We start from the raw sequence: 13,031 nt of genomic DNA, 5'->3' as shown, positions 1-13,031 counted from the left end.
TACATGTGAGCAACTGCATAACCTTCCCAAGTTGCCTCTTCCACGTAGATACATGCTTGTATTTGTAACTAATATGAAAAGAACTGAGCAACACAAGGACATGCTCGGTTCAAATTCGCTACTCATCGCAATAACGTTCGAAGCCGAATAGAATAAGTGCCTTTATTTATTTGTCTGTGTATTTTTCGGAAGAGGGTGTGTGATATTTATGAGGTCTTTCTAGACCTGGGCCATACCACGTTGAGTACACCGCTTCCCGTCCGATCAGCGAAGTTAAGCAACGTTGGGTCTGGTTAGTACTTGGATGGGTGACCGCCTGGGAACACCAGATGCTGTTGGCATCCCTACGTGTCAGGTGGGGTTGGTGGAGGATTAGTGCCCCTCCCTGTAAAACAATTAACTCTAAGCCATTGGCCACCCCGTCTGGGATACATGGCGTCTGGCAATGAATGAAAAAAAAACTTAAAAATGGAAATACCAGGTCTATGTTCAAGATTAGTGATTTTCCGGTCAATCGCCACCAAAATAATGGTGTGTAGGCGTGGCAACGAGCGCTGGTAAGGAAAAGGAGAAGAACACCACGAAACGCAGAAACGAATGAGGAAATGTTGAAAATGATAAGAAATAATGTGAGTGGAGCAAACTCTACCTGCATAATAAGCGAACCTCAGTCCCAGTTCCTTGGACCAGTGCCACACTTCCCTGAGGTTGATTCCACTCTTTGCATGATATATGAAAGTGTCAACAGGGGGTAGAGGACTAAGAGGGTCGCAGGACTCATGGCTGGAGCAAGTCGATCGTTCCTGTCGGGAGATGCTTGGGGGAGAGAGTCACTGCCTGGTAACGTGAAGGTGGGGTGGGGACATGCCTGAAGTGCCGTGCAGCTTTTGCCATTAGTGAGAGTGAATCAAGAGGAGTCTGGAAGTGTCAATAAATATATCACACTCCCTCTCAGCATCTGAATAACTCGAGAAATTATTTCATTTGTGCAGATGATTTCAATTCAAACGAGCGTAAGGGAATGGAAAGTGGAGAGATCAAGACTGTTGATGATGATGGACGTGTTTGGGTGAGGGTGTGAAAATTAGCCGCGACAGAGAGAGAGAGAGAGAGAGAGAGAGAGAGAGAGAGAGAGAGTGAGAGAGAGTTTATACTGTTAATTTACAGACTACACAGACATTTCGGTCGTTCATTGATATATACTGGTTAAGAACTTGGGGTCAAAAAAGGGAAATCAGTAATGAAGGACCACTTTAGCCACAGTAGGTCTATCCAAACCCTTCAGTTACATTCAAGTCCATGCACGGCAGTTGTGTACAGTACATTAAGGACCACTTTGGTTCAACCACGATAATATATCAATAACATTTCAAGCCGGATCAAACCCTTCACCGCTATTTTGAATACTTAATGTCACTTAAGAAAAAGTTTGGGTTGATTTATGTGCAGTTAGATCCCTTCACTGCCGCCATATTCAATCCATCCCAGTTAGAGATTTTTAACTATATTCAAGTTAGTCTATGTTATGTAATATTCAGCCAAGTTAGGTCCATTCAGGCAACTTCGAGTTTACTCAAATAAATACAGATCCATTAGAGGAACCTCCGATCCATTCACACAGGCTGCAGGTGAGCTTAGCTGCATTCCAGGCAACTAGATAAGTTCAAGCCTATTGTAACAGGTATACATCTATCAGACCCCATCACGTCACTTCAGGTCCATCGGAGCTATTTAGGCCTTTCAATTTTATTTCAATTTATGCATATGAAAATGTGTGCCATAAATAGCCCGTATAGTGCAAGATTTTGAACTTTTCCGGTCCTTTCAGGAACATCAAACAAATCGCTCCAGATCATACCTATAAAGTCATGCACCATAATTCAACCCTAGCGGTGTATTGTGATTCTGGGAAATGTTGAGCCACATGATTCAGATCAGTGTGGGATGTGATATAACAAAATTAATAGTTGGGATGGTCTCGGCTAGTGGGAGGACACAATGGGGAAAGTATAACCTGAGAAAATGGTCATTTTAGTAATACAGTAGATTTCGTAAACATTCTGATGGTAGAAAAACAATAGGAAAGGCCTGGGATGGGAATGAAAGGTGGGGAACGTGTGACGTAGTCACCCAGTGAAAAAACTGGTGTTGTTTGAGAAGCAAAACTCTCGGTAGGAAGATTTCTATCAGAAAACACAGCACATGTGAGAGGAGCAGTAAATGAAAAGAATGAGCAGGATCAGGCAGCAAGTAAAGATATGAATAAAGTAGATGATCATACACTCACTGAAAACCGACCTGTCAATCGGCAATGCACGCACAAACATTTCATTATTTAGGAAACATTTTAATAACGACACTGAGGGGTGCTGATGTTATAATCATATTTAAACAGTTTAACTTTTTTTTCGTTATAGAAAGAAAAACTATATTATTTGTATATCAGTGTTTTAGCCATTAAAGAAAAAAAAAATAGTACTGGTAAGAGGCTCCATCGTGCGCTACCACTTACATTGTTGGGCAAGTAAGCTGCCTGGCTGTGCAAAGTCCCCTCAGCTCCTTCCCTATCCTCAGATGGAGGGTATCGTGCACTGCAAAGGGCATTTTTCGCCTGTATTCTAATGGGTTAACATTCAAATGAACCTGAGTTTACTACTACTTTATTTCTACTACTACTACTGCTACTACTACTAGCCTTTTATCATCATCATCCTGAGTCAGTCCACTGCATGACAAAGGCCTCTCCCATGTTTTTCCAATCGGACCTGTTAGCTGTTGGCCAGTTCTGATCAATCGCAGCAAATCTACGAATTTCATCTTGCCATCTCGTCTTCTGTCTGCCTCTTTCTCTCACTCCATCTCTTGGTTGCCATGTATTTGCCCTAGTTGTCCATTTATTACCTGTTCTACGAAGGGCGGTAGCCTGCATGCTCACATCCAATTATGCTTTTTCACTGAAGTGATTTCGTCTGTTCTTTTATCTGTGAAACTCTCCTTATAAAACCATGTGTTCCCTAACATAATCCTTTCCATTTCCCTCTGATTATTTTTATGTTTACGTTTCGAAGATGTTAGACTCCACGTTTCTGGTCAGTTAGATAAAACAAGATGAATATAGTGATTATATGAACATCCCTTTTGACACAATGGTAATTGTTTATCATTCATGTACTTAGTTTGCCAAAAGCCCTCCATCATTCTCCTATCACTAACTTGATATCTTTGTCGTGGATTGGTCTGCCTGAGCTGCCTGTCTTTGGTATATGTATTCCTCGACACATTCACGTTATTTATCCTCTATTTTCATGGTATGGGAAAAAACATGTCTATTAAATAAAATCTTCGTCTTTTTCATGTTCATTTTTTAGCCTATCTAAGACTATTTCTATCATTTCTTGTAAATCATCCCGTGCTTCGTCGGAAAGGACTATATCGTCTGCAGATCTTAAACTGTTCAATCCTTCACCATTTATGTTAATTCATTTATCATCCCAATCCAAATAACTGAAAATGTCCTTTAAGCACGCAGTGAATAACTTGGGTGACATTACGTCTCGTTGTTCAACACCTTTTTTTGACTGGTATATTTTTGTCTGTCCTCTTTAGGGGTTTGATGATGGCCTTGATGTCTTCAAATATCTTCACGCACTATAACATAAGTTTCTTCTGCACCTTGTCCTCAAATTGCTCTCATTACTGCAGTTGATTCAACTTCATAAAATGCTTTCTCTTAATCAATAAATACCATGCACAAATGTTTCATATTTTCTGACGTTCTTTCATTCACCTGATAAATCATTTGGACGTGGTATGTTGCCGAGTGACCAGTTCGAAATCCTGCCTGTTCCCTTGGCTGGTTTACATCTACGGTTGGCTTACTTCGATTTGTTAGGACTTTCGTGAAACTCTGTACACAGCAGGGGGACGACTAATCGGATAGTACTTTTTTAGGACTTTGAAGGCACTTTGAGTGTGTGTGTGTGTGTGTGTGTGTGTGTGTGTGTGTGTGTGTGTGTGTGTGTGTGTGTGTGTGTGTGTGTGTGTGTGTGTGTGAAATAGAATAATAGACAAAATCCCAAATTGTGGGTACAGTTCTAAACATTTCATTAATGGCTTTGCTAGTTCATTTAGTGCAGTTGTCTGCATCTTTCAAGAAGAATAGCTAAGTTAGCTTCATTAGCAAGAGTCTGGACGTTGGAAATCTTAAGATTCAATTTCCAAATTCGATTATTTTTCCGCGACCACAGATTCTTAACATCCCTTGCTTTGGAGCAGGTCAGACCCCCGCCACCGTCAGCTGCCTTGTTCCTGGTTACTAGGGGCCATGGCTTGGTAGAAATATTCATAACGGTTTAGAATGGCAGATTGAGCAAGTACCTCGCAATGTTGGCTCATGTAATTACTGCGAGGGGAACACTTTTCGTCTAATCCCTAACAGACGACCTATCTCGTATGGTTACACCTGACAAATACAGTTTCATTGATCACTGGGATGAACAGGCTTCTTCTATACTTAGGTAGTGTTCCCTCGAAGGAGAGAATAATCTCACATAACCTAAATTAAGTCACAACTGCCTTCACGTTGTGGAAGTATTCATATTGTCTCTACCGATACTGGTATCAAAGAGTCGGCCTAAGGCATCTTATCATCCAGCAAAAAATGATTTAACCCTCTCCTATCCCAAGGATGGTGTTTCCTGCCTACTGACGTCTATTACCACCCTCCAGACAAGGACAAAGATCTTATATCTGATGAAAATGTGAGTTAAAGGCTCATAAGATGTAGCAGTACTCATAATAACAATAAGAAATCTAACTATCTATCTATTGCCAGACGCCTCAATCCCGTTTGGGGTGGCCACAAACAAATCGCCTCCAAGTCGCCCTGTCCCCCGCCATTTCACTGCCCTGTTCCCAACTCACATCCCCCTCTCTCATATACCTCTCCACCCCGTCCCTACATCTCATCCTCGGCCTCCCCCTCCCTCCCCCCCCTCCACCTCACTCACATACACTCTCTTCGTCAGTCTTTCACCCTCCATCCTCTCCACATGGTCAAACCACCTCAGTGTGTTCCTCATAACGCTTCCTATCACATCCATATCCACACCACAACGCTCCTTTATATCCTCATTCGTCAGCCTGTCTCTCCATGTGACTCCACAGGCTCCTCTTAAATAACTCATTTCCACTGCTCTCACTCTCGACTTGTGTCCTTCCAACAACATCCAAGCTTCACTTCCATACGTTAGTGTTGGTATCACAATACTGTCATGTAGTAACTTTTTCACTTCCATGCTCACTTCCCTGTTTCTTATCACTGCTTTCAAAGAACCAGCAACCTTTCTTCCCTGCTGTACCATTTCAAGCACTTCACCCTCCAAACCTCCATCCTTACTCATCACACTACCCAAGCACTTAAACGTACTCACATTTTCCAATTCCTCACCATCCAACCTCGCCGTACATTCACTGACTTCACCTTGCTCAAAGACCATCACTTTACTCTTCCCTACATTTACCTTTAGATTCCGTTTCTTACACACACTCCCAAACTCATCCACCAAGCCTTGCAGCTCCCCTTCGTCTTCACTCAACAACACAGTATCATCTGCAAACAACAGTACAGGGAGTGTCCAAACACTATCCTCTCTCACCAGGGCCACTCCAACATCCACTACCCTACCTTGTACCTCTTTTATTACCCCATCCATGTACAGATTGAACAACCATGGAGACATGACACATCCCTGTTTCAACCCAACTTTCAAAGAGAAAAATTCACTTAGTTCACCATCCACACCCACTGCAGCCTTTGCACCATCATACATACTCTTCACAGAATTCAACAACTTCCCATCTACTCCAAATATTCTTAACACTTTCCACAATCCTTGTCTATCCACCCTGTCATATGCTTTCTCCAAATCCAAGAAAGCTGCATACAACTTCTTTCCCTTCTCTAGAAACTTTTCCACTAAAGATCTAAGAATGAATATCTGATCTACACAACCTCTTCCCTTCCTAAAGCCTCCCTGTTCTTCTCCAACTAATTTCTCTGTTCTTTCTCTAACTCTGTCAATAAGTATCCTACCATACACTTTTCCTATTACACTAAGAAGACAAATGCCCCTATGATTATCATACACTTCTTTTTCCCCTTTTCCTTTGTACAAGGGAATAATTATACCTGACTTCCAATCCTCCGGGATTCTACCTTCCTCCCAGGCCAATCTGCACATCTTTCACATCCATTCTACTACTATCTCTCCCCCATGCTTCAGCATTTCACCACACACTCCATCAATTCCTGGGGCTTTCCCCGATTTAACTTTCTTCATTGCTTCCACAACTTCTATCCTACTGATTTCTTCCTGTCTTCTCACCTCCCTCCTTCTCCCAGCCATTCCCCAGCCACTTATACTCGCATTATTTCCATCCTCTATGTTGAACAATTCCTTAAAGTGTTCTCTCCATCTGCTCACTTTTTCTCCCTTCTCCACTAGCAATCTACCATTTTTATCTTTCACTCCCCTGCTAACTTCACTTCCACCCTGTCTTACTCTTTTCACCTCTTTCCAGAACATTTTCTTGCAGTCCCTCCACTTTACACTCAAATTCCTTCCAAATTCCTCATCCACTCTCTTCTTACTCTCTCTTACTAATTTTTTCACGTCTCTCTTCTTTCTACATATAACTCTCTCTTCCGCCTCTCAACTTCTTCCACGCCCCTATTTCTCATCCATTCATTGTATGCTTTCTTCTTTTGTGCCACAGCCTGTCTCACCTCTTCAGTCCACCACGCTGTTCCTTGCACCCCCCTCCGTCTTCTCTTCCTTCCAAACACCACATCACATGCTGCCCATATTTCTTCTGTAATTATCCTACACACACCTTCCACGTTTCCCATCTGCTCCAATTCATATTTGCCCAATCGTTCCTCCACTTCTCTCTTATACTCTGCCTTTTTCTCATCCTCTTGTAACCTATCCACTCTCCTTGCAACTACTCCTTCCTCTCGTCTTTCCCCTCTTCTATTCCTCCATCTTACTTGAATCCTAATTCTTGCCACCACCAAGTAGTGGTCAGAAAGTCCACTCCCCCAACCTCTATAAGCTCTTGCATCCATTACACATCTTCGCATCCTTTCATCCACACACACATAATCAATCATTGCCTTGTTTTCATTCAGTTCACCACCCACCCTTCTGATCATTCGCCATGTATACCTGTGGATCATTTTTTGCCTGAAGAGGGTATTGGCTATCACCAACCCCCTCCCAGCACAAATGTCCACTAACGCACTCCCATTCTCATCTATCTCAGCAGGCACACCCCACTCACCAACTATTCCATCCACCTTCACATTCCCAACTTTACCATTCACATCATCGATCAAAAACACTCTCTCATTCCTTCCAAACTTTTCCATGCACACTTCTACATTTGTCCAGAACTCTTCTCTCACTCTCCTAGCACGATCTTGCGTTGGCGCATACACACACACAATCGCCCACATTTGTATTCCAACTCTTAACTTTACCCACACAATCCTTGACCCAACTGATCCATACTGTCTTATGCTCTTCTTCCATCTTTTACTCACAACTATACATACTCCTTCCTTTGCCCTCTCATTCTCACCTACTCCTGCACATATACCCCATCCATACTCCCATTCTCTCACACTTTCTCCTCTCCATTTTGTTTCAGTTATTCCACATACATCCACTTTCGCACCCTCAAGCACCTGGACAATCTCTCTCTCTTTCACCTCATCATTCGCTCCCCTTACATTCCATGTTCCGATAACCATGTTCTTTGTCCGGTCCTTGGTCGTCATCGTTTGGTCAGTCCTTGTCCGAGGCTTATTGTTTGTTTTTGTAGAAATAATAATAATAATAATAATCTTCGGTCAATACCTGTTACACAAACACAACCAATTTCATTAAGTCACTCTTTACTGGCAAAACTCAGCATCTATCAGCCACAAGATACCTCTATAATAGCACTTTCATATACCCTAGCGTATAACAAAAAAAATTCATATTGAAAGCTTTTCATAGGATAGGCGCCTTTGTAAGTTTTAGACACGAAAACTAGAATCAGAATTACATTCAGGCGTGTGTGTTCGAACCAGCAGCAAAGTGAAGACCCAAAGCCAGGCCCAATGTTACCGAATGAGATGAGCATCCCATCACAGCCATGTTACAGCAGGTGGCCTTGATTTGGTTGTAGGGAATTGCACCAAAAGTGAAATACCACGACGAACAGAATACCTTCGACTGCAAGTGCCCATTACCTCTCTGTATGACACACTTGCACGCATTAACTCCACTCAGGTGAGGAAATGAATTTAATATAAGGGGCATGAAAAAGGACTGGCGTAATGAGGATCTTTTTCATATGTCATCTGTCCGCCTTAATTGAGTAAAGCAGAATATATGTATTTACAGGCAATAAAAACCATAGCCACACAAAATCACAACATCCTAATCAATCCAGACTCCCTCAAGAAGACATCAGTGTATCACTCATATCAAAGGGGACATCTGCTGCTCCGCAATTAATTGTAAGTGAAGCTCGTTCACTACAGTGCAGGATATGACTGACAGAGATGTACACTTCACAGAAAGCACAGCAAAATGGAAACAATTTCTTATCATTATGGCAACATATGAGTGATAAAAGTACAGTTCATCCACAAAAGTGCCAATACTCACTGTCAGCAGACTAGGATGGCTACCAATTGCCCAGTCTCCAAGATGCAGCTTGCATGATGGTACACACGCGAACATAATTATGAACCTGCTACACGTCAAGTGGCTGGTTGGCGATACCTGGAAACCTACCGCAGTAAAGCGTAGACTTCTATGAAGGAACTTCGTCACTTGTGACGGTGATCCTGATTGGCTGCATTATTTTATGGTGCAGTCATTATGAAAAAAAAGATAATTGTCCACAAATAAGTACAGTATGTGCATTTATGTTAAATAATTATTTGCGCCAGTGTTCCTCAGTCTTTTTTTATTTAAAGGTGTGATAGAATTTTATTAGAAAGAAAACATACCAGATTTGGTAGCATCTTACTCCCAGGTTTAACACAGGATATCGCAAGGCCAGCATGAATTTAATATTAGGTCACTGGAAATGAATAGGTCTAAATGAAAATGTCCTTCACAAATTGTAGATTAATATACTATTTTTATTAAACCAATGGCTGCCGTAATATAATGAAGGTAAGTAAGTGAAATTAAACAGTGACAACAGTTTACCATCCTGCTTTGCCACCTCCACCACAGCAGGTCGGTGGCCAGTCTAGTCAGGGTGACCAACTGTTCCATCCCGTATCACCAAGACATACGATACACTTCTATATTAGAAACAAAACTTATTGGTTAGCGACCTCATTATGTCTCCCATAATACAGAGAATGTTACTGTGAGGTGTAAGGCTACCAGATCAAACCCTGCCTGAGCCCTCTATAAAAGTGATGCATCTCCATGCAATATTACGACTGTATTATAAGCCTGTTTGATATGCAAGAGGGAGTATTCGTTGGAAAATAATATTAGTGATTCTCCAAACGATAAAATATAAGCACCAAGTCATTTACTGACATGTGTTGGATGAAAGCTTTGTAACCCCGCACCGTAAAACTTTTCGCACTAAAACAAATTGGAAGGATGATTCCCATGTTTGTAGTTCATATCTTTAAATACTGCTGAACAAAATTACAGTTTCCATTTATATTACCCCCAATCTTATTTGTAAAGTATCAGAATCATCAACAATAACGCTATCTGCCTAACCATCACCAAGTCTGCTCCCTCATTACCTCAGTTCACTCTCACCATGGAGTGCATGGAAATGCCCTGCCGCATTTTTCGCGTAATGCAACACCAGCGGGTACAACTCTTAGGGGCCAAATCACCCATTTAGAAAATTTCATTCGACATGAAATTGAAACTGGTCCATCTGTGACCCACATCCTACCATCCAGCCTTTCATCGAAATCCTTTTTCAGTTTCGGCTGCACTTACACACACACACACACACACACACACACACACACACACACAGATGCCCAGGTTTATAGTACTTGTATATATGATGACAAGCATTGCTATCATGGTGCGTACGGTGAGACTAGGAGGGGCTATAAGTAGTCAGACAAACAGCTTTATAGGTAGACAAATAGTTACATAAAGATAGCTGGATAGCTAGCTAACTAGACAGATAGACAGAAAAATAGATAGACAGGTGGACAGCAGACGTACAAAGAGATAGGTAGACAGCCAAAACAGTGAGACAGTCATACAGACATATAGATAGTTAGATATATAGACAGATCGATTGATAAGTAGGTTGATATAGAGAGATATATTGACAGATATAGATTGTAGATAGATTCACTGCTGATGCACTGCAACTGACCCTCGTGCGGTGCGGTGCGGTGAGGATCTGTCCCTTCTCCACTTGGGGCTACGATACCAGTAAATGTGTGTGTGTGTGTGTGTGTGTGTGTGTGTGTGTGTGTGTGTGTGTGTGTGTGTGTGTGTGTGTGTGTGTGTGTTTGAATGAGTAAATCGGGAGTGTGTAGTCCTGTCTCGGTCACCCCCCCATTATGGGGGGAAGCAGCCTAAGTATACAGATAGATAGATATAGAAAGATAACTGTTAAACAGACAGGTGACATCCACGGAGCGTCAAACACAGACTGTCAGGCAGAAAGAAAGACAGAGATAGGCAGATTTCAGAAAACATAGGTAGATATACATCACCACCATTTATCTGCCTGTGTTCTTTCCCCAACCTTGACTGGGGTTTGTCTGGTAAATTTCGCCACACAATTTGTCGACTAAACACTCCTCTGGCCGCCTGTGAGCCCGATCAGGTGCACACTGCTGCCAATTGCAATTTTACCTTAAATTGGTTTTACGTGGAATAAGAATTTGGATGAAGATTCTTATGTAGAGGTAGTTCTTATGGAGAGAGAAAGAGGGAGAGAGAGAGAGAGAGGAGGGGGAGAAGAGGTGGTTCCGTTGGAGTCGAGAATTAAGACAATAAATATTTTTTGTGGGTGGAATTTTATGCCCACTTTCCCTGAAATGTGAATGGCCATGTATCGTTCCATGCATATACAACTTTCATTAAAAGGAGAGAGAGAGAGAGAGAGAGAGAGAGAGAGAGAGAGAGACGAAGAAGAAAGTTTTGAGGGCGTGTGCAAGACAGGAGGAGGGTTGAAGAATTTTAAACTAAGAGGGAAAGAAATCGATATTGGTAGTAAAAGCAATGATAGTTTGTGGAGATTCAGGAAGAAAAGGAATGAACTTTTTTTTTGGGGGGGGAGTTGATTTGAAGCTGTCGTGATAGATCTGCAAAAGCTCTGAAATACTGTACAAAAACAAAGTATAATGGGACAATGCAAACAATGGAAGAGTGGGAAAGTGTACGTGAAGAAGCTGGAAGAATGAAAATGCTGAGAAATACGGAAAACAGCCTGATGATGAGTAGGCAGGACAAGAGAACAGCGGTGGTCAACACTCTTAGGCCTCTGTGATTGCTCTCAGGCGAATCCTTTCTTGTTAGCCATTATAAGATGCTCGCATTGGCCCAGTCACGAGAGGGTTCATGATGGCATTATTTTACCTCTCATTGCTCTGCCACTCATTCAGTCACCGAATGAAAACAGTTTGTTGTTACCTGTAATTCAGTACTCGTTGTGCCAATCATGAGAGGATTATTGATGATAGTACTGGCCCTCTCATGCGCTTATGACTCACTCAACTGAAAATATTCGTCTGGTGTTTGGCGTAATAGAATGTTCGAGTTATCCTGATCATGACAGGACTATTGTGGTTGGGTTTGGTGATGCATTCAGAAAGATTCGTGTACAGTACCGGATAACTGTGGTACAATAATTCCGTCTGTGTGCTGTGGTATGAGGGCAGACACAATTGCCCAAAACATATCAATGACAAGAGGAAACAAGGCAATGGTTCCAGACCAAAACACTTTTAGCGCAGCAACGATACTTTGTGCTTCGTTCCAGCTTGTCAGTCTCATGTTTGTGTCTACACCCAATTTAATGTGCAGTGAGTAAATCTTGCCTAAACAGAAAAAAATGAAAGAAAAGCATTCGAGAGCCGAATGCTAATCGCCCGCCAGAATATGCTGTTGGCCAGGCCAAGATTTAGGTCATATCTTCATATGCTGAAGATTTCATGTTCATAACTCAAGCCGTTCATGAGATATAATGGTGCTAAGGCGTGCGATAAAAACTAGTTGACCTTTGGCAGCCATTTTGGTAACCATGACCTTGACCTCGAGTGCCCATTTTCAAACTTGGTCAAGATTTTGGGCATATCTTGATACCCTTGAAGGTTTCATGTTGATAGCTCAAGCCGTTCACGAGATATAATGGGAACACACACACACACACACACACACACACACACACACACACACACACACACACACACACACACACACACACACACACACAGGCAAAAACATTATCGCTCCACCTTCTAAAGGGGGACGAAAAAAAAAAAAAAAATCTTCTTTTAACGTTTGGCTGTGGCTTAGTGTGCAGGATTCTGCGTGGTACATTCTGAGGTTCTAGGATCGAGCTCCATACAGAAGAGCATAAAAAGTCCAAAATATTTTCCACCAAAGACAACTTCATCAGAGAATAATAATAATAATAATAATAATTATTATTATTATTATTATTATTATTATTATTTTTATTATTATTATTATTATTATTATTGTAACAACAATAATAATAAAGCAACAAAGGAAAACGTGTAGCACAATAGAAAAATGTTAAGAAATAGGAAAGCCCCCCCCAAAAAAAAAGAAAGAAAAAATCTTCATTTTTTTCATAATATTCTTAACATAATCGTCTTAGGCATATGATTTGTCATCGCTGTAGATTCATAATGTACTGACAAATATTTTCAGACTTAAATCTTCATCATTATGCCTAACAGAAGAATTTCATAAATATGATGCTCCAATATT

The 13,031-nt window shown here is 41.5% G+C and overlaps 1 non-coding gene across 1 annotated transcript; it reads left to right on the top strand.

Annotated features, from left to right (window-relative positions):
• Positions 1–222: 222 nt before the first annotated feature.
• Positions 223–341, top strand: LOC145395979 (5S ribosomal RNA). Its single transcript, XR_013896706.1, has one exon. It is a non-coding gene; the product is annotated as a 5S ribosomal RNA (ribosomal RNA).
• Positions 342–13,031: the final 12,690 nt, after the last annotated feature.

This window comes from Coenobita brevimanus, chromosome 33 (genome assembly GCF_032717465.1).
Source record: "Coenobita brevimanus isolate Jiangsu-jjx chromosome 33, ASM3271746v2, whole genome shotgun sequence".
In the NCBI taxonomy this organism is placed as follows: domain Eukaryota; kingdom Metazoa; phylum Arthropoda; class Malacostraca; order Decapoda; family Coenobitidae; genus Coenobita; species Coenobita brevimanus.
This window is presented reverse-complemented; position numbering and strand designations above follow the sequence as displayed.